Source organism: Sus scrofa, chromosome 14 (genome assembly GCF_054392235.1).
Source record: "Sus scrofa isolate SSC_HxYL_T2T_F1_AM1 chromosome 14, Sscrofa_HxYL_maternal_Yorkshire_Landrace_v2.0, whole genome shotgun sequence".
Classification (NCBI taxonomy): Eukaryota; Metazoa; Chordata; class Mammalia; order Artiodactyla; family Suidae; genus Sus; species Sus scrofa.
Genome location: NC_139396.1, coordinates 110,437,097 through 110,463,528, shown reverse-complemented (window position 1 = coordinate 110,463,528; position 26,432 = coordinate 110,437,097). Strand labels below are relative to the sequence as shown.

Genomic DNA, 26,432 nt, shown 5'->3' with positions numbered 1-26,432 from the left:
TGGAGTTAGATCACTTATCCAAAGTCACAGAGCTGGACAGTTCTGCAGCTAAAATTCAAGCCAGGCTCTACACCCAGATGATACTGCTTTTGAGTGCTCTGTGCTGGTGCTGAGCATGTGACTAATGTAATTACTAGTGCAGTGAGGTTGCAGGGGCAGCTTTCTTACCTGTGCAGAGTTAACATAAGCCAGATTTCCTCAGCTTCGGCACTACTGACATTGGGACCAGAGAATTCTTTGTTGAGGGGACTATCTTGTGTGTTGTAGGATGTTTGGCAGCATCCCTGGTGTCTCCACCCACTAGGTGCCAGTAACACCCTCATCTTTGCCTGGTTGTGACAACCCAGAATATCTCCAGACTTTGCTAAAATATATCCTAGGAGACAAAATTGATCTTGGTCGAGGCAGAATCACTGACATGAACTAACGTTAATTTACCAATAAAGAAAAAACTGTGTGTGTGTAATTTCTTTGTTGTCTACTTTTTTTCTTTTCACCAAAACTCTGTTATTAACAGCTTGAGCCGTTCTTCCTGCCTGGCTGGCATTCTGAACTGTGTCGCTGGGAACCCTTTACCTTACTGGCATCTTCCCACACATCCCAGACACCCTTTCTTTGAGCGTGGAGCCCTCTGGGGGAAGTATTAAGAGCCAACTAGCCATGAAAACAATGTGTTCTTCCTTGTGCTAAGTGCCTCTGCTCAGGGAGTAAAATGCTTCAGTGGCGTGACCATGTGGCGTCAACACAGACTCTGAAAACCACACTGCATATCTAACAAGCACGGAGGGAAGGGGACAGGCTGCACCCAAATTAGAAGCTTTTGGATGAGACCTCCCTTCCCCCACAAGCAGCTGGGCTGGGGTTATTCAGGCATCTTGACTCCACACAGGTCAAGGCTTTGCAGGGAAGAGGGCTGGTGCCTTAAAGCCATTGTGCTTTGCTCCTTAAACACTCCGCAGATCTTGACATTGGCCACAGAGAAAGGCCTAGAGCAGCCTTGTGGCCCAGTGCCAGCCCTCACCTCTGGTTCCAGGCAGGCATCCTGCTCAACCACGTGGTCTATTAGGTGAGGGGTGTGGGTGTCTCAGCAGGGACCCTCTGCTGTGTAGTGATGAGCAGCACAGTTATGTAGGGATTTTTTTGTTGTTTTGTTTTTAATTTTATTGGAGCATAGTTGACTTAAAAAGTTGTGTTAGTTTCAGGTGTATGCAAAGTAAATTAGTTATATGTATATCCATTCCTTTTCAGATTATATTCCCATACAGTTTATTATGCAGTTTTGAGTAAATTTACCTGTACTATAAGTAGGTCCTATCTGGTTTATATATAGTAGTGTGTTTATGTCAATCTCAACCTCCTAATTTAATCCCCCCCAAGCTTATGGTTACAACGTTTCCCCTTTGGTAACCATAAGCTTGTTTTCAAAATCCTTGAGTCGTTTTCTGTTTCGTAAATTCTTTTGTATCATTTTGTATTAGATTCCACACAGTAGTGATACTATATGATACTTGTCTTTAACGTCACTTTAGTATGATAATCTCTAGGTCCATCCATATTGCTGCAAATGGCATTATTTTGTTCTTTTTATGGCCGAGTAATATTCCATTGTATACATGTACCGCTTCTTCTTTATCCAGTCTTCTGTTGATGGACATTTAGGTTGCTTCCATGTCTTGGCTATTGTAAATAGTGCTGCAACAAACATTAGCGGTACGTATATCTTTTCGAATTATGGTTTTCTCTGGATATATGACAGGAGTGGGATTACTAGGTCATATGGTAACTCTATTTTTAGTTTTTCGAGGAACCTCCCCTTCATACTGTCCTCCATAGTGGGTGCGTCAGCCTACGTTCCCACCAACAGTTTAAGGGGATTGCTTTTTCTCCACACCCTCTCCAGCCTTTGTTGTTTGTAGATTTTTTGATGCTAGCCATTCCAACTGATGTGAGGTAATACTGCTGCCAAAATTTGGCCCTGTCCACAGGTGCTGAGCAGAAATGTAAAGGCAGAGTTTTGGATGAAGGAGAAAAAAATAGTTTTTATTGCTTTGCCAGGCAGAGGAGGCCACAGCAGTCTAATGCCTCAAAGACTTGTCCACCCTTGGGGAAGAATTGCTGGGAGTTTTATAATCTAAAGGGAGAAAAACAGGGTTTCAGATAAGAATCAGGGGTTAGGGCAAACATCCATTCTTCTTTCTCTCAGGGAATTTTAGTCATTGAAGCCGGCATCAGATCTCATCATGATCTTGGTGGTGGTCTTCTGGGTTATGGCATCTTGATTTTTTCTGGAATAACAATACTTGGGGAAAAGGTGTATTCATCAGAAATTAGAACAAACTAGGAAAGTTCCTGAAAAACATCAGGTACTTAGCATAATCTTTAACTCACAGGCTGCTCAGGGTGCATAATCTTTAACTCACAAGTGATTGTGTTTAGGGTACAGTCAAGGGAGGGAAAAACATAAGGAAGGTCTCCAAACTATTCAGTTTTAAACTGTTCATTTCTAAAAGAGGCGGAAGGATTACAACTTTTCTTTTAGGTGTATGAGATGCCTGCCATTAATACTGCATGGTAGTTTTTGGCATTTCTCTAATAATTAATGATCTTTTCATGTACTTTTTGGCCATCTGTTGTCTTTGGAGAAATGTCTGTTTAGATCTTCTGACCATTTTTTAATTGGCGATATGTATACATATGTATATATATGTATGTATGTATGTGTGTATATAGGTTAGTCTCATGTCAGTCTCTTCATTTGCAGAGATATTTCTCATATTCTGTGGGTTGTCTTTTCATTTTGTTTATGGTTTCCTTTGCTGTGCAAAAGCTTTTATAGGTTTAATTAAATCCCATTGGTTTATTTTTGTTAGTTTCATTCTCTAGGAGGTGGATATCCAAAAAGATATTGCTGCAATTTATGTAAAGAGTGTTTTTCTCTAAGATTTTATATATCCAGCCTTAGGTTTAGGACTTTAATCCATTTTGAGGTTATATTTGTGTATAGTGTTTGAGAGTATTCTAATTTCATTGTTTTACATGTAGCTGTCCAATTGTCCCATCAGCACTTACTGAAGAAACTTGATCTACAATGGTCTTTTTCTCCATTGTATTTTCTTGCCTCCTTTGTTGTGGATTAATTGACCATATGTGCATGGATTTATTTTCAGGCTCTCTGTGCTGTTCCACTCATCTATATTTCTGTTTTTGTGCAGGCACCATACTATTTTGACAACTGTAGCTTTGTAGTATAGTCTGAAGTCAGGGAGCCTGATTTTTCCAGTTCAGTTTTTCTTTCTCAAGTTTTCTTTGGCTATTCAGGGTCTTTTGTGTTTCCATACAAATCTTAAATTTTTTTTCTAGTTCTGTGAAAAATGCCATTGGTAATTTAATAGGGATTGCACTGAATCTGTGGATTGCCTTGGATAGAAGAGTCATTTTGAAGATAATGATTCTTCCAGTCCAAGAACATGGTATATCTTTTCATTTGTTTATATCATCTTTGATTTCCTTCATCAGTGTCTTAGAGTTTTCAGAGTACAAATCTTTTGTTTTTTTTTTTTAGGTAGGTTTATTCTTATGTATTTTATTCCCTTTAATTTGATGGTAAATGAGATTATTAATTTCTTTTTCTGATCTTTCATTCCTAGTGTATAGGAATGCAGGAGATTTCTGTGTATTAATTTATTATAGTTGATTTACAATGTTCTGTCAACTTCTGTACAGCAAAGTGTCCATTCATACATATTTATACACATTCTTTTTCTCACATTATCCCCCATCATGTTCCATCACAATTGACTAGGTATATTTCTCTGTGCTATACAGCAATATATCATTGCTTATCCACTCCAAATGCAATAGTTTGCATCTACTAACCCCAAACTGCCAGTCCATCCCACTCACTCGACCACCCCCTTGGCAAACCACAAGTCTGTTCTCCATGTCCATGAGTTTGTTTCTTTTCTGTAGACAGATTCATTTGTGCCTATATTAGATTCCAGATATAAGTGATATCATATGGTATTTGTCTTTCTCTTTCTGACTTATTTCGTATGAGTGTCTCTAGTTCCATCCATGCTGCTGCAAATGGCATTAGTTTGTTCTTTTTATGGCTGAGTAGTATTCCATAGTGTATGTATACCACATCTTAATCCATTCAGCTGTTGATGGACATTTAGGTTGTTTCCATGTTTTAGCTATTGTGAATAGTGCTGCAATGAACATAAGGGTGCAGGTGTCTTTTTCAGTGAAAACTTTGTCCAGATGTATGCCCAGGAGTGGGATTGTTGGGTCATATGGTAGTTCTACATTTAGTGTTCTGAGATGCCCCCATGCTGTTTTCTATAGTGGTTGTACCAATTTACATTCCCATTAACCATGAAGGAGGGTACCCTTTTCTCCACAGCCTCTCCAGCATTTATTATTTGCTGACTTGTTAATGATGGCCATTCTGACCAGTGCAAGGTGGTATCTCATTGTGGTTTTGATTTGCATTTCTCTAATAATTAGTGATGTCAAGCATTTTTTCATGTGCCTGTTGGCCATACGTATATCTTCCTTGGTGAAACATCTATTCAGGTCTTCTGCCCATTTTTCAATGTTTTTTGTTTTGTTTTGTTTTTTGCTGTGGAGTTGTGTAAGTTGTTTGTGTATTTTAGAGATTAAGCCTTTATCAGTTGCATCATTTGAAAGTATTTTCTCCCATTCCGTAGGTTGTCTTTGGTTTTTTGTTTTTGTTGTTGTTGTTTTTATGGTTTCCTTTGCTGTGCAAAAGCTTGTAAGTTTGATTAGGTACCATTGATTTATTTTTGTTTTTTTCTGTATGAATTTGTATCCTGCAACTTTACCAGATTCATTGATGAGCTATAGTAGTTTTCTGGAAGCACCTTCAGGATTTTCTTTGTATAGTATCATGTCATCTGCAAATAGTGACAGTTCTTTTCCAATTTGGATTCCTTTTATTTTTCTTCTCTGATTACCGTAGCTAGGGCTTCCAAAACTATGTTGCATAAAAGTGGTGAGATGGACATCTTGTCTTGTTCCTGATCTTAGCAAAAATGCTTTCAGCTTTTCACCATTGAGAACGATGTTAGCTTTAGGTTTATCATGTATGGCCTTTATTATGTTGAGGTAGGTTCCTGCTATGCTTACTTTCTGGAGAGTTTTTAATCACAAATTGTGTTGAATTTTGTCAAAAAGCTTTTTCAGTGTCTATTCAGATGCCCATGTGGTTTTTATTCTTCAATTTGTGGTGTATAACATTGATTTGTATATATTGAAAAATTCTTGCATCCCTGGGATAAATTCCACTTGATCATGGTTTATGATCCTTTTAATATATTTTTTGATTTGATTTCTCATACGTTGTTGAGGATTTTGCCTCAATGTTCATCAATGGTATTAGCCTGCGGGTTTTTTTTGTGGTGCCTCTGTCTGTTTTTGGTGTGAGGTGTGGCCTCATAGAATGAGTTTGGGTGTGTTCCTTCCTCTGCATTTTTTTTTTTTTTTTTTGGAAGAGTTTCAGAAGGATAGGTGTTAACTCTTCTCTAAATGTTTGTTAGGATTTGCCTGTGAAGCCGTCTGGTACTGGGCTTCTGTTTGATGGGAGTTTTTATTTTTATTTTTGGCTTTTTAAGGCCACACCCGCGGCATGTGGAAGTTCCCAGGCTAGGGTTCAAATCGGAGCTACAGCTGCCAGTCTACACCACAGCCACAGCAATGTAGGATCTGAGCCACGTCTGTGACCTACACCACAACTCATGGCAACACCGATCCTTAACCCACTGAGTGAGGTCAGGGATTGAACCTGCAACCTCATGGTTCCTAGTCGGATTTGTTTCTGCTGTGCCACAGTGGGAACTCCCTGATGGAAATTTTTTAAATGCAGTTTCAGTATTTGTGATTGGTCTATTTATATTTTCTGTTTCCTCCTGGTTGTCTTAGAAGTTTGTACCTTTCTAAGAATTACTTCTAGGTTTTCCATTTTATTGGCATATAGTCACTTGTAGTAGTCTCTTATAATCCTTTGTATTGCTGTGGTGTCAGTTATATCTCCTTTTTCATTTCTAAGTTTATTGACTTGAGGCCATTCCATTTTTTTTCACGGCCTCAAGTCAATAAACTTGAAAGTTAAAAGTTTATCAATTTTATCTTTTCAAAGAACCAGCTTTTAGTTTCATTGATCATTGGCTGTTTTCTTCATTTCTATCATTTTTTCCTGTTCTGATCTTTATGATTCTTTTCCTTCTACTAACTTTGGGTTTCGTTTGTTCTTTCTGTAGTTGCTTTAGCTATAAGGTTAGGTTGTTTAGTTGGGACTTTTCTTGTTTCCTGAGGTGAGATTGTATTGTCTTAAAATTGCTTTTGCTGTGTTTCATAGGTTTTGGATTGTATCTTCATTGTCATTTGTCTCTAGGTATTTTTCAATTTTCTCAGGTTTTTTCATTTCTTCAGTCATCCATTGGTTGTTTAGTAGCATATTGTTTAGCTTCCACATGTTCATGTTTTTTTTGCAGTTTTTTTTTTTAATTGTTGATTTCTAATCTCATAGCATTATGGTTGGGAAAAAATGCTTGATATGATTTCACTTTTCTTAAATTTACTGAGGCTTGATTTGAGGCCCAGAATGTAATTCATCCTGGAAAATGTTGCATGTGCACTGAGAAGAATGTGTATTCTGCTGCTTTGGGATAGAGTATTCTGTAAGTATCAATTAAGTCTGTTTAGTCTAATGTGTCATTAAAGGCCTGTGTTTCTTTAATGATTTTCTGTTTGGATGATCTGTCCATTGATGTAAGTGGGGTGATTTCCATTTGCCTGGAGTATCTTTTAGCCTGTATGTGTCCCTAGATCTGAAGTGGGTTTCTTATAGATAGCATATATATGGGCTTTGTTTTTATATCCATTCAGCCAGTTTATGCCTTTAGGTTGGCACATTTAATCCATTTACATTCAAAGTAATTATTGATATATATATACTTACTCCATTTTTTTAAATTGTTTTGGATTTGTTAATGTTGGACTTTTTCCTTCCCTTCTTCTTTCATTCTCTTGTGATTTGATGATTATCATTAGGGTTGTATTTGGATTGCTTCTCCTTTTTTATAATGTGTGTCCTGTACTTTTTTCATTTGAGATAAGAACAAAGTTTTGATATAGCATTTTATATTATAAATATTTTAAGTTGCTGGTCTCTTAATTACAAATGCATTTTCAATATCTTGTATTTATACTCTCCTCTTTTTACAGTTGCTAGTTTTGATATCATTTGTGTATAGATGATTTTCTACCTTTACTGTATGTTTGCTGTTACTGGTGATCTTTCCCATTCATAATTTTCTTGTTTCTAATTGTGGCCTTCTCTTTTCTATAGAAACTCTTTTAGCATTTGTTGTAAAGCTGGTTTGGTAGTGCTGAATTCTTTTAGCTTTTAATTTCTCCATCACATCTGAATGAGAGTCTTACTGGGTAGAGCATTTTTGGTTGTAAGTCCTTCCCATTCATCACCCTAAATATATCTTATCACTCCCTTTTGGTTTGCAGAGCTTCTGCTGAAAAATTAGCTGATATCTGTATGAGGGTTCCCTTCTGTTATTTGTTGCTTTTCCCTTGTTGCTTTTAATATTTTTTCTTTGTATTTAACTTTTGTCAGTTTGATTAGTATGTGCCTCACCATGTTCCTTCTTGCGTTTATCCTGTATGGGATTTTCTGTGCATCTTCAACTCGAGTGTTTCTTTTCCCACATTAGGGAATTTGTTTTTGGCTATTATCTCTCCACTTATTTTCTCTGGCTCTTTCTCTCTCTTCTCCTTCTGGGACCCCTATGGTGTGTATGTTGGTACATATATGTTGTCCCAGAGGTCTCATAGACTGAAATTTTTTGCATTCTTTTTTCTTTATTCTTTTCCATGGCAGTGATTTCCACCACTGTCTTCTACCTCACTTATTTGTTTTTCTGCCTCTGTTATCCTAATATTGATTGCCCCAGTGTATTTTTCATTTCAGATATTGAGTTATTCATCTTTGTTTACTTGTTCTTTTTTTGTTTGTTTGCTCGTTCTTTAAATATTCTAGCTCTTTGTTAAATGTTTCTTGTAACTTCTTGGTCTGTGCCTCCATTCTTTTTCTGAGCTCTTGGATCATCTTTACTGTCATCACTCTGAATGCATTTCCAGGTAGATTGCCTGTCTCTTCTTCATTCAGTTTTTTTTGTTATTTTGTTCCTTTGTCTGAAACATTTATTTGTCCTCTCATAATCTTCTAAATTCCTATGTTTTTGGTCCCCTTGACAGCAGGTGTGTAGATGTGGTGGCTGGTGCCCTGTGCTAGAGTTCTTGGTGGTAGTGGCTCCTCTCATGCACCCAGAGCACGTGATGGGAGCAGCAGTGGCTTACTGCCTCTTCTGGAACCAGGTGCCTGCTAGGGATGGAGTCTGTGACAGAGGTGACAGTGGTTTGCAAGACCACTCCTAGGGTGGAGGAGCCTGTGGCTGCTACTGCAACTCCTGTCATTGCTAGGCAGCAGCTGCTTGTGCTACTGCTGGTGGTGCTGGTATAGGTCCTCTTATTCCCTGAGAGCATGCAGGGAATAAGGCTGTAGTGGTGGAACCACACTCTCTCTCTCCTGCACCCCTCTAAGCCAGTCAGGGTTTCCTCAGCTTACACCCTCAAATGTGGTCACCCTAGACCTCTAGTTCCTCAGGCTGTTTCCACACCGCCAACCCCAGTTTCATCCCATGCAACCAGCCCAAGTTCTTTCTCTGAGTCTGATCTCCAGAGCCACAGTTTCAGTGCTCAGGCCCTGCCCACACCAACACAGTCATCTTGGGCTGCGGACTGTAGGGTGGTAACACTAACTACTTGTACAAGACTGTTCCCATTTTAATTGCCACAAACCAATTGCTGTGTTTTCTTCTGAGACTCTGAAGTTCCTCCTGTATCCTGGCTGAGCTTCTTGCCAGTTAGAGACTTCCCTGGGTGTAGAAATTTTCTTTTTTCCCACCTCCCTCCTAGGGACACAGGCCCCATATCACATCCTTTTTCTTTCTTTCTTTTTCTTTTGTCCTACCTGGTGATGTGGAATTTTTCTTGCTTTGTCAGAATCCTGAGGTTGCCAGCATTTAGTTCATTTTCTGTGCACATCATTCCACATGTAGATATATTTTTGATGTGTTTGTGGGAGAATGCGAGCTTCACATCCTACTACTCTGCCATCTTAATCCCCTCCCAGCTACATTATGTAGTTTTATAATCAGTTTGGGTAGCTTGCCTGGGCCCTCCAAGAAGTGGATCACATTCAGATCCTGGTAAGTCTGATGTCAAAGTCAGTCATACTTTAAACACCCCAACTATTCCATTATAGCAGGAGATCATTAACCTCTCAGTTTCCTCATCTCTAAAATGGAGATGATAATAATAGTACCACTGATGGGGTTGCCTTGAAGATTAAATGTCAGGGCATGATAAGAGCTTAGAACAATGCCTTGGACAAAGTAAGTGTTCAATAAATGTTGGCCTATCAGGGAGTTCCCATTGTGGCTCAGCGGAAACAAATCTGACTAGTATCCATGAGAATGCAGGTTCCATCCCTGGCCTCCCTCAGTGGGTTAAGGATACCATGTTGCCATGAGCTGTAGTGTAGGTCACGGACATGGCTCGGATCCTGTGTTGCTGTGGCTGTGGTGTAGGTTGGCAGCTACAGCTCCGATTTGACCCCTAGCCTGGGAACTTCCATATGCTGCAAGTGTGGCACTAAAAAGCCAAAAAAAAAAAAAAAGTTGGCCTATCATTATGAGAAGACCAATTGTCACTGAAAACTCACTTTTTTTAGAAATTGTAGTTGGCGTTCCCAGGGAAAGCAAATCTGACTAGTATCCATGAGAATGCAAGTTCAATCCCTGTCCTTGCTCAGTTAAGGATCCATTGTTGCTGTGAACTATATAGTGTAGGTCTCAGATGTGACTTGGATCCCGAGATCCTATGGCTGTGGTGTAGGCCAGTGGCTATAGCTCTGATTCGACCCCTGACCTGGGAACCTCCATATGCCATGGAGGCGGCCCTGAAATGCAGAATAAATAAATAAATAATGAAAATTAACATATAGTTGATTTAAAATATTGTGCCAGGAGTTCCCGTCCTGGCTCAGCGGTAACAAACCCAACTAGTATCCATGAAGACACAGGTTCGATCTTTGGCTTGGCTCAGTGGGTTAAAGATCCAGCATTGCCATGAGCTGTGGTGTAGATCACAGATGCAACTTGCTGTGGCTGTGGTGTAGGCCAGCAGCTATAGCTCTGATTTGACCCCTAGCCTGGGAACCTCCATATGCTGAGGGTGCAGCCCTAAAAAGACAAAGAAATAAGAAAAATTTTAAAAGTAAAATACAATATTGTACCAATCTGCTATACAGCAAATTGACTCAGTTATATACATTCTTTTTTATATTCTTTTCCAGCATGGCCTGTTCCAGGAGATTTGATATAGTTCCCTGTGCTGTATAGCAGGACCTCATTGCTTATTCATGCTAGATGCAAAAGTTTGCATCTGCTAACCCCATTACTCCCAGTCCATCCAACTCCCTCCCCTTCAGCAACCATTTCTCTTTTCTAGATGGGTTCATTTGTGCCATATTTCAGATTCCACATATAGTGACATATGGTATTTATCTTTCTCTTTCTGACTTACTTCACTTAGTATGAGAATCTCTAGTTATATCCATGTTGCTGCAAATGGAACTATTTTGTTCTTTTTTATGGCTGAGTAGTATTCCATTGTATATATGCTCTACATTTTCTTAATCCATTCATCTGCCAATGGACTTTTAGGTTGCTTCCATGTTTTGGCTATTGTAAATAGTACTGCAGTGAACATTGGGATGCATGTGTCCTTTTCAGTTATAGTTTTGTCTGGATATATGCCCAGAAGTGGGGTTGCTGGGTCATATAGTAGTTATCTATATATTTAGTTTTTTGAGGAACCTCCATACTGTTCTCCACAGTGGTTGTACCAATTTCCATTCCCACTAACAGTGTAGGAGGGTTCCCTTTTCTCCACACCCTCTCTGTCATTTGTTATTTGTGAACTTTTTGATAATGGTCATTCTGACCAGTGTGAGGTGGTACCTTATTGTAGTTTTGATTTGCATTTCTCTGGTAATTAGTGATATTGAGCATCTTTTCATGTGCTTACTGGCTGTCCTTGTATCTTCTTTGGAGAAATGTCTATTTAGGTTCTCTGCCCATTTTTCAATTGGGTTGTTTGGGTTTTTGTTGAGTTGTGTGAGTTGTTCGTGTATTTTGGAGATTAAGCCCTTAGTTGAATCCTTATTTTTTCCCATTGTATAGGTTGTCTTTTTTTTTTTAATGGTTTCCTTTGTTGTGCAAAAGCTTTTGGTTTGATTAGGTCCCATTTGATTGTTTTTGCTTTTATTTCTGTTGCCTTGGGAGACTGACCTAAGAAAACATTGCTACAGTTTATGTCAGAGAATGTTTTGCCTGTGTTTTCTTCCAGGATTTTTATGATATCGTGTCTTATGTTTAAGTCTTTAAGCCATTTTGAGTTTATTTTTATACATTGTGTGAGGATGTGTTCTAGTTTCCAAGCACCACTTGTTGAAGAGACTGTCCTTTTCCTATTTTATATTCTTGCCTCCTTTGTCTAAGATTAATTGACCATAAATGTCTGAGTTTATTTCTGGGCTCTCTATTCTGTTCCATTGGTCTGTATGTCTGTTTTTGTATCAGTATCATACTGTCTTGATTGCTGTAGCTTTGTAATATTGTCTGAAGTCTGGGAGCATTGTACCTCCTGCTTTGGTTTTTTTCCTCAATTGCTTTTGCAATTCTCAGTCTTTTATATTTTCCATATAAGTTTTTGGATTATTCTGGTTCTGTGAAAAATATCGTGGGTAATTTGATAGGGATTGCATTAAATCTGTAGATTGCTTTAGGTAGTATGGCCATTTTAACCATATTAATTCTTCCAATCCAAGAACATGGGATATCTTTCCATTTCTTTGAATCCTCTTTAATTTCCTTGATTAATGTTTTATAATTCTCAAGGTATAAGTCACCTTCTCAGTCAGGTTTATTCCTAGGTGTTTAACTTTTTTGGTATGATTTTAATTTTTTGTGTATTTTTTCTAATATTTCATTGTTAGTCTACAGAAATGGGACCAACTTCTGAATGTTAGTCTTGTATCCTGCTACTTTGCTGAATTTATTGATCAGTTGGAGTAGTTTTTGTGTGGAGTCCTTAGGGTTTTTTTATATAAAGTATCATGTCATCTGCATACAGTGACAATTTTACCTCTTCTCTTCCAATTTGGATACCTTTTATTTATTTTGTTTGTCCAATTGCTGTGGCAAGACTTCCAATACTACGTTGAATAAAAGTGGTGAGAGTGGGCACCCTTGTCTTGTTCCAGATTTTAATGGGAAGGCTTTCAGCTTTTCTCCATTGAGTATTATATTGGTTGTGGGTTTGTCTAAGTGGCTTTTATTATGAAGAGATATGTTCCCACTGTACCCAATTTGGTAAGAGTTTTTATCATGAATGGATGTTGGGTTTTGTCAAATGCTTTTTCTGCATATATTGAGATGATCATGTGGTTTTTGACTTTTCTTTTGTTAATGTGGAATTACACTGATTTGCATCTGTTGAACCATCCTTGTGAACTTGGGATGAATCTCACTTTGTCATGGTTTAGGGTCTTTTTTATGTGTTGGATTCAGTTGGCTAAAATTTTGTTGAGAATTTTTGCATGCATATTCGTCAAAGATAATGGCCTGTAATTTTCTCTTTTTGGTATTATTTTCATCTTTTTTTTATAGAATAGCTTTGAGAGTGTTCCATCCTCTTCAGTCTTTTGGTATTTTGAGAAGGATCTGTATAAATTCTTTGTCTGTTTGGTAGAATTCACCTGTGAGGCCATCTGGGCCTGGACTTTCATTTATATGGAGTTTTTAAATAATATATTCAATTTCATTTCTAGTGTTCAGTCTGTTCAGATTATTCTTGGTTCAATTTTTGGTGAGCCATATGTTTTTAGAACTTAATCCATTTCTTCTAGGTTGTCAAATTTGTTGGCATGTATTTATTCATAGTATTTTCTCTTTTTTTTTGTATTTTTGCAGTATCAGTTAATATTTCTCCTTTTTAATTTCTTATTTTGTTTATTTAGGTTCTTGCTCTGCTTCTTGGTGAGCCTAGCCAGGGTTTTCTCAATTTTGTTTACCCTTTCAAAGAACCAGCTCTCAGTTTTATTGATATTTTTTTAATTTATATTTTTTATTTCCTTTCTGATCTTTATGGTTTCCTTCCTTCTGCTGACTTTAGGTTTTGTTTGTTCTTTTTCTAATTCTTTCAGGTGGTAGGTTAGGTTTTTGTTTTGAGATTTTTCTTTTTTTTTTTTTTTTTTTTTAGGAAGGCCTGTATTGCTATGAACTTCCCTATAGGAATTGCTTTTGTGGCATCCCATTGATTTTTGTATGGTTGTGTTTTCATTATCATTTGTCTCAGGTATTTAAATTTCCTTATTGACCCATTGTTTTTTAGTAGCATGTTGTTTAGTCTCCATGTAGTCAGTTTTTTCTCATTTCTTTTACTGTTGTTGATTTCTAGTTTCATACCATTGTGCTCAGAGAAAATGGTTGAAATAATTTCTATACCATTGTTTTTTGTTTTTTGTTTTTTGTTTTTTTTTTAGGGTGACACCTGTGGCACATGGAAGTTCCGAGGCTAGGGGTCAAATTAGAGTTGCAGCTGCTAGTTTACATCTCAACAATGCAGGATCTGAGCCATGTCTGCAGCCTACACTGCAGCTCGTGGCAACACCAGATCCTTAACCCACTGAGTGAGACCACGGATCGAAGCCACATCCTCATAAATACTAGTGGGGTTTGTTTCCAGTGAGCCACAGTGGGAACTCCTACACCGTTAAATTTGTTGAGGTTAATATTATGCCCCAGTATGTGGTTAGTCTTAGAGAATGTTCCATGGGCACTTGAAAAGAATGCTATTCTGGGTTTTTTGGATGTGATGTCTTGAAAATATCAGTTAAGTCTTAACTGTTCTGTTGTGTCGTTTAGGATCTCTGTTGACTTACTGATTTTCTCTCTGGAAGATCTGTACATTGATGTGAGTGGGATGTTAAAGCCTCCTATAGTTATTGTATCCCCATTGATTTCTCCCTTATGTCTGTTAGTATTTTATGTATTTGGAGCATACATGTTGACGAGTGTAATGTCCTCTTCTTGAATTGATCCTTTTATCATCTTCTATCATCTTTTCTTTAATCTTTCTTTTTTATTTTTTTATTAAAGTATAGTTGATTTACAATGTGTCAGTTTCTGCTGTACAGCAAAGTGACTCTGTCTTTCTTTATGGCCTTTGTTTTAAAATCTGTTTTGTCTGAGTATTGTGACTGCCGCTTTCCTGTCATTTCCATTTGCATGAAATATCTTTCTCCATCCCCTCACTTTGAATTTATATGTCCTTTGCCCTAAAGTGGGTCTCTTGTAGGCAGCATGTTGTAGGCTCTTTTTTTTTTTTTTTTAATCCAGTTTGCCACTCTTATGTCTTTAGATTGAAGTATTCTGTCCATTTACATTTAAGGTAATTATTGATAAATATGTGTTTATTGCCATGTCAAACTTTGTTTTCTAGTTGATTCTGTGTTTCTCCTTTGTTCCTTTTTTCTTTTTTTTTTTTTTTTGGTTGATTTTATTTTATGCTTGTGGCCTCTTTTTTTTTGGGGGGGGGCTTTTCTAGGGCTGCTCCCTTGGCATATGGAGGTTCCCAGGCTAGGGGTCCAATTGGAGTTGCAGCCACCAGCCACAGCAACTCGGGATCCGAGCTGTGTCTGCAACCTACACCACAGCTCACGAAAACGCTGGATCCTCAACCCACTGAGCAAGGGCAGGGATTGAACCCGCAACCTCATGGTTCCTAGTCAGATTCGTTAACCACTGTGCCATGACGGGAACTCCTTGTGGCCTCTTTTTTAAAAAAAAAAAAAAATACTGTTTTTGATTTGTGGTTGCCCTGTTTTTCAGATACGTTAATCCCTTCCTATATCTGCTTGTTTTGACCAATATCTTTTGAGTCATATAGGCTCAAACATTCTAAAAAAGGGAATCTGGATTTTCTTACTCTCCTTTCCCACATTTTATGATATTGATATATTTTTGTTGCATCTTCAGGTTTATCCTTTTGCTGTTCCTTGTGTTTGTCATACTTTTAAAAATAGAGTTTTTTTCTTTTTGATCTGTATACTGGTTTATTTAAGTAATTGCTTTCCAATTGTGATTTCTTCTATTCTATATCTTCTTAACTTCTCTCCTATTTAGAGAAGACCTTTCAGTATTTCTTTTAGGATAGGCTTAGTAGTGCTATATTCTTTTAGTTTTTTGTTTGTCTGAGAAATTCTTTATTTTGCCTTCTATTTCAAATGATAATCTCACTGGGTAGAATATTCTAGGTTGCAAGTTTTTCCTTCTTAGAACTTTGAATATATCTTGCCACTCTCTTCTGGCCTAAAGTGTTTCTGTAAGGAAATTCTGATAGCTTTATGGGGGTTCCTTAATAATTAACTCTTTGTTTTTCTATTGCTGCCTTTTGAATCCTCTCCTTATCTTTAACTTTTGCCATTTTTATTATAATAGGTTTTGGTGTAGGTCTGCTTGGTTTCCACTTATGTGGGGCCCTCTGTGCTTCCTGTATCTGGATATCTGTTTCTTTCTTTAAATTTGGAAAGTTTTCAGCTGTAATTTCTTCAAATATACTTTCAATCCCTTTTCTTCTGGAATCCCTATTACACATAATTTGGTACACTTTTCTGTTATCCCATAGATCTCTTAAATTACTTTCATTTTTTTTTTTTTTTCCATTTGGCTTTCTGCCTGCTGCCCCATTTGGGTGATTCCATTATTCTATCTTCCAAGTCACTTGTTCCTTCCTCTGCATTATTCACTCTGATACTCATTGTCTTTAGCTCAGCTTTCATCTCAGCAAATCAATTTTCTTTTCTTTTTCTTTTTTTTTTTTTTTTTTTGTCTTTTTGCCATTTCTTGGGCCGCTCCCGCGGCATATGGAGGTTTCCAGGCTAGGGGTCGAATTGGAGCTGTAGCTGCCAGCCTATGCCAGAGCCACAGCAACGCAGGATCCGAGCCGCATCTGCGACCTACACCACAGCTCACGGCAACGCCAGAACCTTGACCCACTGAGCAAGGGCAGGGATCGAACCCGCAACCTCATGGTTCCTAGTCGGATTCGTTAACCACTGCGCCACGACGGGAACTCCAGCAAATCAATTTTCTAATTTATCTTGGCTCCTCCTCATAGTTTCTAGTTTCTTTGTACAGTAATCTGCATTTCTGTCCATGGCCTTTGTGAATTTCTTCAGTATTTTCATTACCTCCTTTTGAAATCCAGACTGAAGAGGCCTGTTTCATTGTTTGCTCCTTCAGGGGAATTCTCTTATACTTTGAACTCAGAATGGTTCCTCTGCTTTTTCATCTTGCTTATATTTCTCTTACTCTGTGAATTTAAGGAAAATAATTGTCTACTATTGTCTTAGAGGGCTATTTATATGCAGGAGCATTCCCGGATAGCTTGTGAATGTTACTGATTTTTGGCATGAAGGCTTCTTTTGGCTTCGATGGTTTCTGTCTTTTTCCTCAGTGTGTGCTGGACGTTATCCCCTTGGTAGCGAGTGTGCAAGTGTTTGGCCTGCACATGCTTCCAGGGAGGTGTAGGCAGGGCCTGCAGGCAGCACCTGGTCACTGGGCCCTTGGCAGTGGTGTCAACCCATGGGGAGGTGGGGGTAGTAGTCTACTCTTGGTTGTAGGGCCCTCATCCATGGTAGTGACCCTTAGGGAGGTTGGGGCGGCACCCCGATCCCCTTGGTGGCAGCAGCAATACATGTGCATTCCCAGAGGTGAGGGCCATGGGCAGCACTTGGTTGCAGGGCTCTCTGCAGTGGCAGTCCCAGAGGTGATTGTGGCCCCAGGCAGTGCCTCTTCATGGGACCCTTAGTAGTGTGGGCTTTGCCCACCCCTGAAGTCCAAGATGGCTACAGCGGTTTGCAGCCACCCCTATAGCTCATGCAAGTTGTGCCATGCCACCTGAGATCCTGCCCATGCCCAGAGAAAGAAGTTCCTGCTTTTCCCCCTCTTGCCCTTCCAATAATGGTGCCTTGTTTCTCTGGTGGGCCCAACCCTCCCCTCCACATTCCCTCAGCTGTGGTGCACTGCTCTCCAGCCCCCTCAGGCTGTTTGCACACAGCCAGCCCCAGTCCTTTCCCTGCATCTAACCTCCATAGCCCAAGTCTCAATGTCCAGCCACCACCTGAGTGTCCCAGGCTGTGGTGCTCTGGGCAGTGATTCTGATCATCTAAGCAGCTCTCTGTCTGCTTTGCTCTCCTCAGATCAGCTGCTGAGCTTTTCTCCAAGGCTTTGAGGCTCTTCCTCTCTCCTAGCTGATCTTCCTATTAGTCAGGTGGCCTCCCAGGGTGCAGATACCTTTCCTCTTTAAGAGCTCTCTCTCAGGCATGCTAGTCCCATCCTGATTCCTTTTTTTCTCTTCTCTCTTTCTCTTTTTTTTTCCCCCTTTTGTTCTGCCCAGTTATGAAGAGGGTTTCTTGCTCTTTTTGGTACTCTGAGGTCTTCTGCCAGCATTCAGTAGATGTTCTGTACGAATTGTACCACATATAGATGGGGCTTTTTTGAAGTGTTGGTGGGAGAAGGTGAACTCCTCCTCCTCCTTGATCCTGCCCTACCTTGAGATTTTTTAACAACTTTATTTAATTGATAATAAACAGTTGTACATATTTAATGGCTATAATTTGATGAGTTTGGACCTGTGCAAACATCTGTAAAACCGTCACCACAATCAAAGTAACAGATCCTACACTCCCCAAAGTTTCCTTGTGTCCTTTTGACTTGTTTTGCAGTTGAAAATACCTGATATGAGATCTACCCAAGTGCACAACACCGTATTGTAGACTATAGGCACAGTGTTGTACAGCAGTTCTCTGGAACTAAATCTTACATGACTGAAACCTTATACCCATTGAACAACAGTCCTCCAGTGCCCCTACCTTTCAGCACTTGGCAACCTCCATTATATTCTCTGCCTCTTTTTTTTTTTGACTGTTACGGATGCCACATAAATCGGGCAGTAGTTGTCCTGTTGTGACATGTCCATCCATGTCACAAATGGCAAGGGTTTTCTTCTTTTTAATGCTAAATAATATTCTATTGTATGTATGCAACACATTTTCTTTAGTCATACATCTGTCTGTGGACACTTGGATTGTTTTCAAATCTTGGCTGTTGTGAATAATGCTGCTGAAGTTAGCATGGGAGTGAACATCTCTCTCTGAAATCTTGATTTCAGTTCTTTGGGTGTATACCCAAGACTGAGATTGCTGGGTCATATGGTAGTTCTGTTTTTAATTTTTTGAGGAACCACTGTACTGTTTTCCACAACTGCTGCACTGTGTTATATTCCCACCAACAGTGTATAAGGGCTTCTCCAGTTTCTCCATATCTTTGCCAACAGTTTTATCCTTTATGTGTTTTTTTTAATAATTGTCATCCTAATAAATATGAAGTGATACCTCATTGTAGTTTTGATTTGCATTTCCTAATAATGATGTTGAGCATCTTTTCATATATGGGTTGACCATTCGTATATCATCTTTGGAAAAATGTCTGTTCCAGTCCTTTGATGATTTCCTAATCAGGTTATTTGGGGTTTTCCATTGAGTTGTAGGAAGACTTTTATGTTTTGGAAATTATAAGCTTATCAGATAAACAGTTTGCAAATATTTTCTCCCATTCTGTAAGGTGCTTTTTCATTTTGTTGATGGTTTCCTTTGCCACGCAGGAGCTTTTTTTATAGCTCCTGTAGGAGTTTTGAAATAGTCCCACTTGTCTGTTTTTCCTTTTGGTATCATATGCAGGAAATCATTGCCAACTCCAATGTCAAGAATATTTCCCCCTGAGTTTTTTTTATAGGTGTTTTACAGTTTAAGGTCTTAAGTTTAAGTCTTCAAACCATTTGCAGCTGATTTTTGTGTATGGTATAAGGTAGGGAATCCAATTTCAGTTTTTTTTATGTGGATATTTAATTTTCTCGACGTCATTTGTTGAGGGACTACTTTTTCCCCAGTGTGTATTCTCAACACCTTTGTTAAAGATCAGTTGACTATATATGCACAGTTATTTCTGGACTATCTATCTGTTCTTTTGGCCTATAGATGTGTTTTTATATGAGTGCCATGTTTTAACTCCTGTGGCTTTGTAGCATATATATATTTCTTTTTCGGCCGCACTTGCAGCATATGGAAAATCCTGGGCCAGGGATCGAATCAGAGCTACAGCTGCAGCCTTATCCTTAACCTACTGTGCCAGGCTGGGGTCAAACCGGCGCCACCACAGAGACAAGCCAGATCATTAATCTGCTATGCCACAGCGGGAACTCCTGTAATACCTTTTGAAGTCAGGAAGTGATATCTTCAGCTTTGTTCTTCTTCTCAGGATTGCTTTAGCAATTCTCTGTTGACAGAAATCAACACCTTTTCATGAGAAAAATGTTCAACAAACTAGGAATCACCTCAACATAATAAAGGCTGTGTATGACAAGCCCACAGCTAATGATGAAAATGTTAAAGCTTTTTTCTAAAATTAGGAATAAGACAAGAATGCCCACTCTTGCCACTTCTTTTCAACATGGTATCTAAAGTTCTAGCCAGAGCAGTTAGAGGAAAAAGAAATAAAAAAAAATCCAAGTAAGAAAGGAAGAAGTAAAATTATTTGTTTCGAGAGCACATGACACTATTCATAGAAAACCTTCTAGACCCCACCAAAAAACTGTTAGAACTAATACATGAATTCAGTAAAGTTGTAGGATACAAGATCAACATGTAAAAGTACAATTCCCCCCAAATTAAGAAAACAATCCCGAGTGGATAAAGATGTGGTTCATCTATACAGTGAAATGTTGGTCAGCCCTGAGCAAGGAGGACATCCTGCCATTTGCTAAAATATGAATGGGCCTTGAGGGCATTATGTTAAGGGAGTTAAATCAGAACCACAATACTATATGATCTTGCTTGTATGTGGAATCTTAAAAAAAGAAAAAAAAGAAAAGAAAGAAACAGAGAGTGGAATGGTAGTTTCCAGGGATTAGGGGTAGGGGGATTGAGGAGATGTTGGTCAGAAGGTATAAACTTAGTTGGAAGATAAGTTCTCGAGATCTATGCACAGCATTGTTATTAGAGTCAACAATCTAGATCTTAAATGTTCTCACCATAAGAGAAAAATGGTAGTTTTATGACCTGATGGAGGTGTTAGTTAATGCTACCTTAGTAAACATACTGCAGTATATAAATGTGTTACATCAGTATGTTGTACACCTTAAACTTACTCAGTGAATCACTTATATATCAAAGGAAGGAGGACATCCCATTTATAATAGCATAAGAAAAGAGAGTTTCCTGGTGGCCTAGTGGTTAAGGATCTGACATTTTCACTGCTGTGGCTTGGGTTCATTCCCTGGCCTGGGAACTTCCACATGATGTGAGGGTAGCCAAAAAAAAAAAAAAAAAAAAAAAGAAAAGAAAAAAGAAAGAAAGAAAGAATAAAAGATTCAGGAATAAACTTAACCAAGGAGATGAAAAACTGAACACAGAAAACTACAAAACACTGATGAAAGAAAGTAAAAGTAAATGAAAAGGCATTCCATGTTCATGATTGTAAGACTCAATTTTGTTAAAAATATCCATACTGCCCTAAAAATTAGGTGCTATCTCCATGAAAATCCCAATGGCATTTTTTACAGAAATAGAAAAAACAATCCTCTATCATATGGATCCACAAAATCCTTACTTTAAAGTCAACTGATTGGAGTTGCTGTTGTGGCTCAGCGTAAATGAATCCAACTAGGAGCCATGAGGTTGTGGGTTCAATCCCTGGCCTCGCTCAGTGGGTTAAGGATCTAGTGTTGCCCTGAGTTGTGGTGTAGGTCACAGACATGGCTCAGATCTGGCATTGCTATGGCTCTGGCATAGGCCGGCAGCAACAGCTCCAGTTAAATCCCTAGCCAGGGAACCTCCATATGCCGTGGGTGCAGCCCTCAAAAGACAAAAAAATAAAGTCAACTGATTAAGAACTGAAATTGTGTCTATAAAACACTTTCACTGGTTGCAACAACTAGATTAGTGTTTGATTAAATAACTGGGGGCTTTAGTTGGCATATAAAGCTGACCATTACAAAAAGGCTAGTGAACAATAAGTTGGTAGAGCACCTTTCTTCTAATGGGTTCAGTGCAAATGTTAAGTGAGAGTAGGATGGGGTGGCCCAACCTCTCAATACACACCTATCCATGCAGTTCCCATACAGAGCTGAGGACCCCGGGGGAATAATGCACATTCTGCTATCTTTATATCTTAGGCAGGGATGATGAGCAGCTTCTCTGCGTTGCAGGTGGGTTCATTGAGCCTAAGAGGATCTCAGTAGTTTATAGTTTCAAAGAATGGTGCTTTTTACATAGAGCAGTCTGAGACCTCGATTCTGCATTCCTGCTTCCCTTAGGAGGCATAACAGAAAACATCATCTGTGACAGCAGACCCCTGGACTCAAATCCATCTTTGTCACTTGTCTAGTCAAGTTACTTAACCTCTCTAAGCCTGTGACTGATACCTGTGAATGGTAATCATAATATTGTCATTTCAGGGTTATTGTACAGAATTAAAGATCATAAACACAAATGGCCTGGGTTCATAAGAGATGATCTGTTAGGACAAGCTATGAAGTTTAACTTCTTTTAGTTCAAAGACTACCTATCATTAGCCATGTGGCCTTGGGGCATTTATTTCACTTTTCTGTTCCCTTGGTTTCCTCATCTGTAAAATGAGCATGATGATGAATTGAGGAATTAAGTGCATTTATATGTGTAAAATGTTCTGTGTAATTTCTGGTATATACTAAGCACTATATATATTTATATATAATGTGTACATATTTATATGTTTGTAATTATTAAAGCTTGTGGTTTGGTGGCAATGGTGAAATTAGGTAGACAGGAAAAGTAGACTTTTAGTCTCAGCCCTGCGCTGGATGAACTCACAGGAATCACTTCCCTTCTCTTCCATTAACTTCTTTCTTTGTAAAATGAGGGCACTGACAAGACCATCTGTCGAGCTCAGACATTTGAAAATGATATACCTAAACTCTGCTATGAGCTAAGGACTCAAGAATGCCTTCTGGCTTGTAGATGGTTCTGAGCTGTCTCTCTCTCACCCGTATGTCCAGGCTTCTTTATTGATTCCCACCAAGAATCCCGCCTCTGTTTCAGCTTTTCTGCAAGGCAGTTGATTTGTTTACTTTTCACTAAGATGCGTTCCTCTGTCAGCTCTATCAGAGCTGTCATAAGACAGCTTCATGGCAGGGAGAGAGGGAAGAACAATGTTTTTATTTTTTTGCCTCTGTCTTCTTTTTTTTTTATATATATAATTTTTCTTATTTTCCCACTGTACAGCAAGGGGGTCAGGTTATCCTTACATGTATACATTACAATTACATTTTTTCCCCCACCCTTTCTTCTGTTGCAACATGAGTATCTAGACAAAGTTCTCAATGCTATTCAGCAGGATCTCCTTGTAAATCTATTCTAAGTTGTGTCTGATAAGCCCAAGCTCCCGATCCCTCCCACTCCCTCCCCCTCCCATCAGGCAGCCACAAGTCTCTTTTCCAAGTCCATGATTTTCTTTTCTGAGGAGATGTTCATTTGTGCTGGATATTAGATTCCAGTTATAAGTGATAATCATATGGTATTTGTCTTTGTCTTTCTGGCTCATTTCACTCAGGATGAGATTCTCTAGTTCCATCCATGTTGCTGCAAATGGCATTATGTCATTCTTTTTATGGCTGAGTAGTATTCCATTGTGTGTATATACCACATCTTCCAAATCCAATCATCTGTCAATGGACATTTGGGTTATTTCCATGTTCTGGCTATTGTGAATAGTGCTGCAATGAACATGCGGGTGCATGTGTCTCTTTTAAGTCGAGTTGTGTCCGGATAGATGCCCAAGAGTGGGATTGCAGGGTCATATGGAAGTTCTATGTATAGATTTCTAAGGTATCTCCAAACTGTTCTCCGTAGTGGCTGTACCAGTTTACATTCCCACCAGCAGTGCAGGAGGGTTCCCTTTTCTCCACAGCCCCACCAGTCAGAATGATGGCCATTCTGACTGGTGTGAGGTGGTATCTCATGGTAGTTTTGATTTGCATTTCTCTTATAATCAGCGATGTTGAGCATTTTTTCATGTGTTTGTTGGCCATCTGTATATCTTCCTTGGAGAAATGTCTATTCAGGGCTTTTGCCCATTTTTCCATTGATTGATTGGTTTTTTTGCTCTTGAGTTGTATAAGTTGCTTATATATTCTAGAGATTAAGCCCTTGTCAGTTGCATCATTTGAAACTGTTTTCTCCCATTCTGTAAGTTGTCTTTTTGTTTTCTTTTGGGTTTCCTTTGCTGTGCAAAAGCTTTTCAGTTTGATTAGGTCCCATGGGTTTATTTTTGCTCTAATTTCTATTGCTTTGGGAGACTGACCTGAGAAAATATTCCTGATGTTGATGTCAGAGAGTGTTTTGCCTATGTTCTCTTCTAGGAGTTTGATGGTGTCCTGTCGTATATTTAAGTCTTTCAGCCATTTGGAGTTGATTTTTGTGCATGGTGTGAGGGTGTGTTCTAGTTTCATTGCTTTGCATGCAGCTGTCAAGTTTCCCAGCAATGCTTGCTGAATAGACTTTCTTTTTCCCATTTTATGTTCTTGCCTCCCTTGTCAAAGATTAATTGACCATAGGTGTCAGGGTTTATTTCTGGGTTCTCTATTCTGTTCCATTGGTCTGTCTGTCTGTTTTGGTACCAATACCACACTGTTTTGATGACAGTGGCTTTGTAGTATCTCTTGAAGTCTGGGAGAGTTATGCCTCCTGCTTGGTTTTTGTTTCTCAGGATTGCCTTGGCGATTCTGGGTCTTTTGTGGTTCCATATAAATGTTTGGATTGTTTGTTCTAGTTCTGTGAAAAATGTCGTGGGTAATTTGATAGGGATTGCATTGAATCTGTAGATTGCTTTGGGTAGTATGGCCATTTTCACAATATTGATTTTCCCAATCCAGGAACATGGAATATCTTTCCGTTTCTTTACATCTTCTTTGATTTCTTTGATTAAAGTTTTATAGTTCTCAGCATATAGGTCCTTTACCTCTTTGGTCAGGTGTATTCCGAGGTATTTGATTTTGTGAGGTGCAATTTTAAAAGGTATTGTATTTTTGTATTCCTTTTCTAATGTTACATTGCTGGTATACAGAAATGCAACTGACTTCTGAATGTTAATCTTATATCCTGCCACTTTGCTGAATTTATGAATCAGTTCAAGTAGTTTTGGGGTTGAGTCCTTAGGGTTTTCTAGGTATAGTATCATGTCATCTGCATACAGTGACAGTTTTATCTCTTCTCTTCCTATATGGATGCCTTTTATTTCTTTTGTTTGTCTAATTGCTGTGGCTAGGACTTCCAAAACTATGTTGAAGAGCAGTGGTGAGAGTGGGCATCCCTGTCTTGTTCCAGATTTGAGTGAGAAGGCTTTCAGTTTTTCCCCATTGAGTATTATATTTGCTGTGGGTTTATCATAAATGGCTTTGATTATGTTCAGGAATGTTCCCTCTATACCCACTTTGGCGAGGGTCTTGATCATGAATGGATGTTGGACTTTGTCAAATGCTTTTTCTGCATCTATTGAGATGATCATATGATTTTTGACTTTTTTTTTTTTGTTAATGTGGTGTATGATGCTGATTGATTTGCGTATCTTGAACCATCCTTGTGAACCTGGGATGAACCCAACCTGGTCATGGTGTATAATTTTTTTGATATGTTGTTGGATTCGGTTGGCTAAGATTTTGTTGAGAATTTTTGCATCTATATTCATCAATGATATTGGCCGATGGTTTTCTTTTTTGGTGGTATCTCTGTCTGGTTTTGGAATGAGGGTGATGGTGGCATCATAGAATGTCTTTGGGAGTATTCCTTCTTCTTCAGCCTTTTGAAAGAGTTTAAGGAGGATGGGCACCAATTCCTCTTTATATGTTTGATAAAATTCACCTGTGAAGCCATCTGGTCCTGGACTTTTATTTGTAGGGAGTGTTTTTTGTTTTTGTTTTTTTTTTTTGTCTTTTGTCTTTTTTGTTGTTGTTGTTGTTATTTCTTGGGCCGCTCCCGCGGCATATGGAGGTTCCCAGGCTAGGGGTTGAATCGGAGCTGTAGCCACCGGCCTACGCCAGGGCCACAGCAACGCGGGATCCGAACCGTGTCTGCAACCTACACTACAGCTCACGGCAACGCCGGATCGTTAACCCACTGAGCAAGGGCAGGGATCGAACCCGCAACCTCATGGTTCCTAGTCGGATTCGTTAACCACTGCGCCACGACGGGAACTCCTGTAGGGAGTGTTTTTATGACCTCTTCAATTTCATTTCTAGTGATCGGTCTGTTCAGTTGGTCTGTTTCTACTTGATTCAGTTTTGACAGGCTGTAAGATTCTAGAAAATTGTCCATTTCTTCCAGATTGTCAAACTTGTTGCCGTATAGTTGTTCATAGTATTCTCTTACGGTTTTTTGTATTTCTGCTGTATCCGTTGTGATTTCTCCTTTTTCATTTATAATTTTGGTTATTTGGGTTCTTTCTCTCCTCTTTTTAGTGAGTCTGGCCAGGGGTTTGTCAATTTTGTTCACCTTTTCAAAGAACCAGCTCTTGGTTTTATTAATTTTCTCTATTGTTTTTTGAGTCTCTATTTTATTGATTTCTTCTTTGATCTTTATAATTTCCTTCCTTCTGCTGACTTTAGGACTTTTTTGTTCTTCTTTTTCTAATTCGTTTAGGTGGAGGGTTAAGTTGTCAATTTGGGATCTTTCTTCTTTTTTGAGAAAGGCCTGTATCACTATAAATTTCCCTCTGAGCACTGCTTTCGCAGCATCCCATAGATTTTGAGAGGTTGTGTCTTCATTATCATTTGTTTCAAGGTAGTTTTTAATTTCCTTCTTGATTTCCTCATTGACCCATTGGTTTTTTCAGTAGCATGTTGTTGAGTCTCCATGTAGTAGGTTTTTTCTCTTTCCTTTTCCCATGGTTGGTTTCTAATTTCATGGCATTGTGGTCAGAGAAGATACTTGAGATAATTTCTATGCTCCTAAATTTATTGAGGTTAGCTTTGTGTCCCAATATGTGGTCGATTCTTGAGAATGTTCCATGAGCATTTGAGAAGAATGTGTATTCTGCTTTTTTTGGATGTAGTGTCCTGAAGTATCAATTAAGTCTAACTTTTCTATTGTTTCCTTTAGGATCTCTGTTGCTTTACTG

General features: G+C 38.8%; 1 non-coding gene across 24 annotated transcripts in view; it reads left to right on the top strand.

The window, feature by feature from the left end:
- Window positions 1-26,432, top strand: part of LOC102164631 (uncharacterized) — a 97,089-nt gene that overhangs the window by 5,159 nt on the left and 65,498 nt on the right. The gene's annotated exons all lie outside the window — the stretch shown is intronic.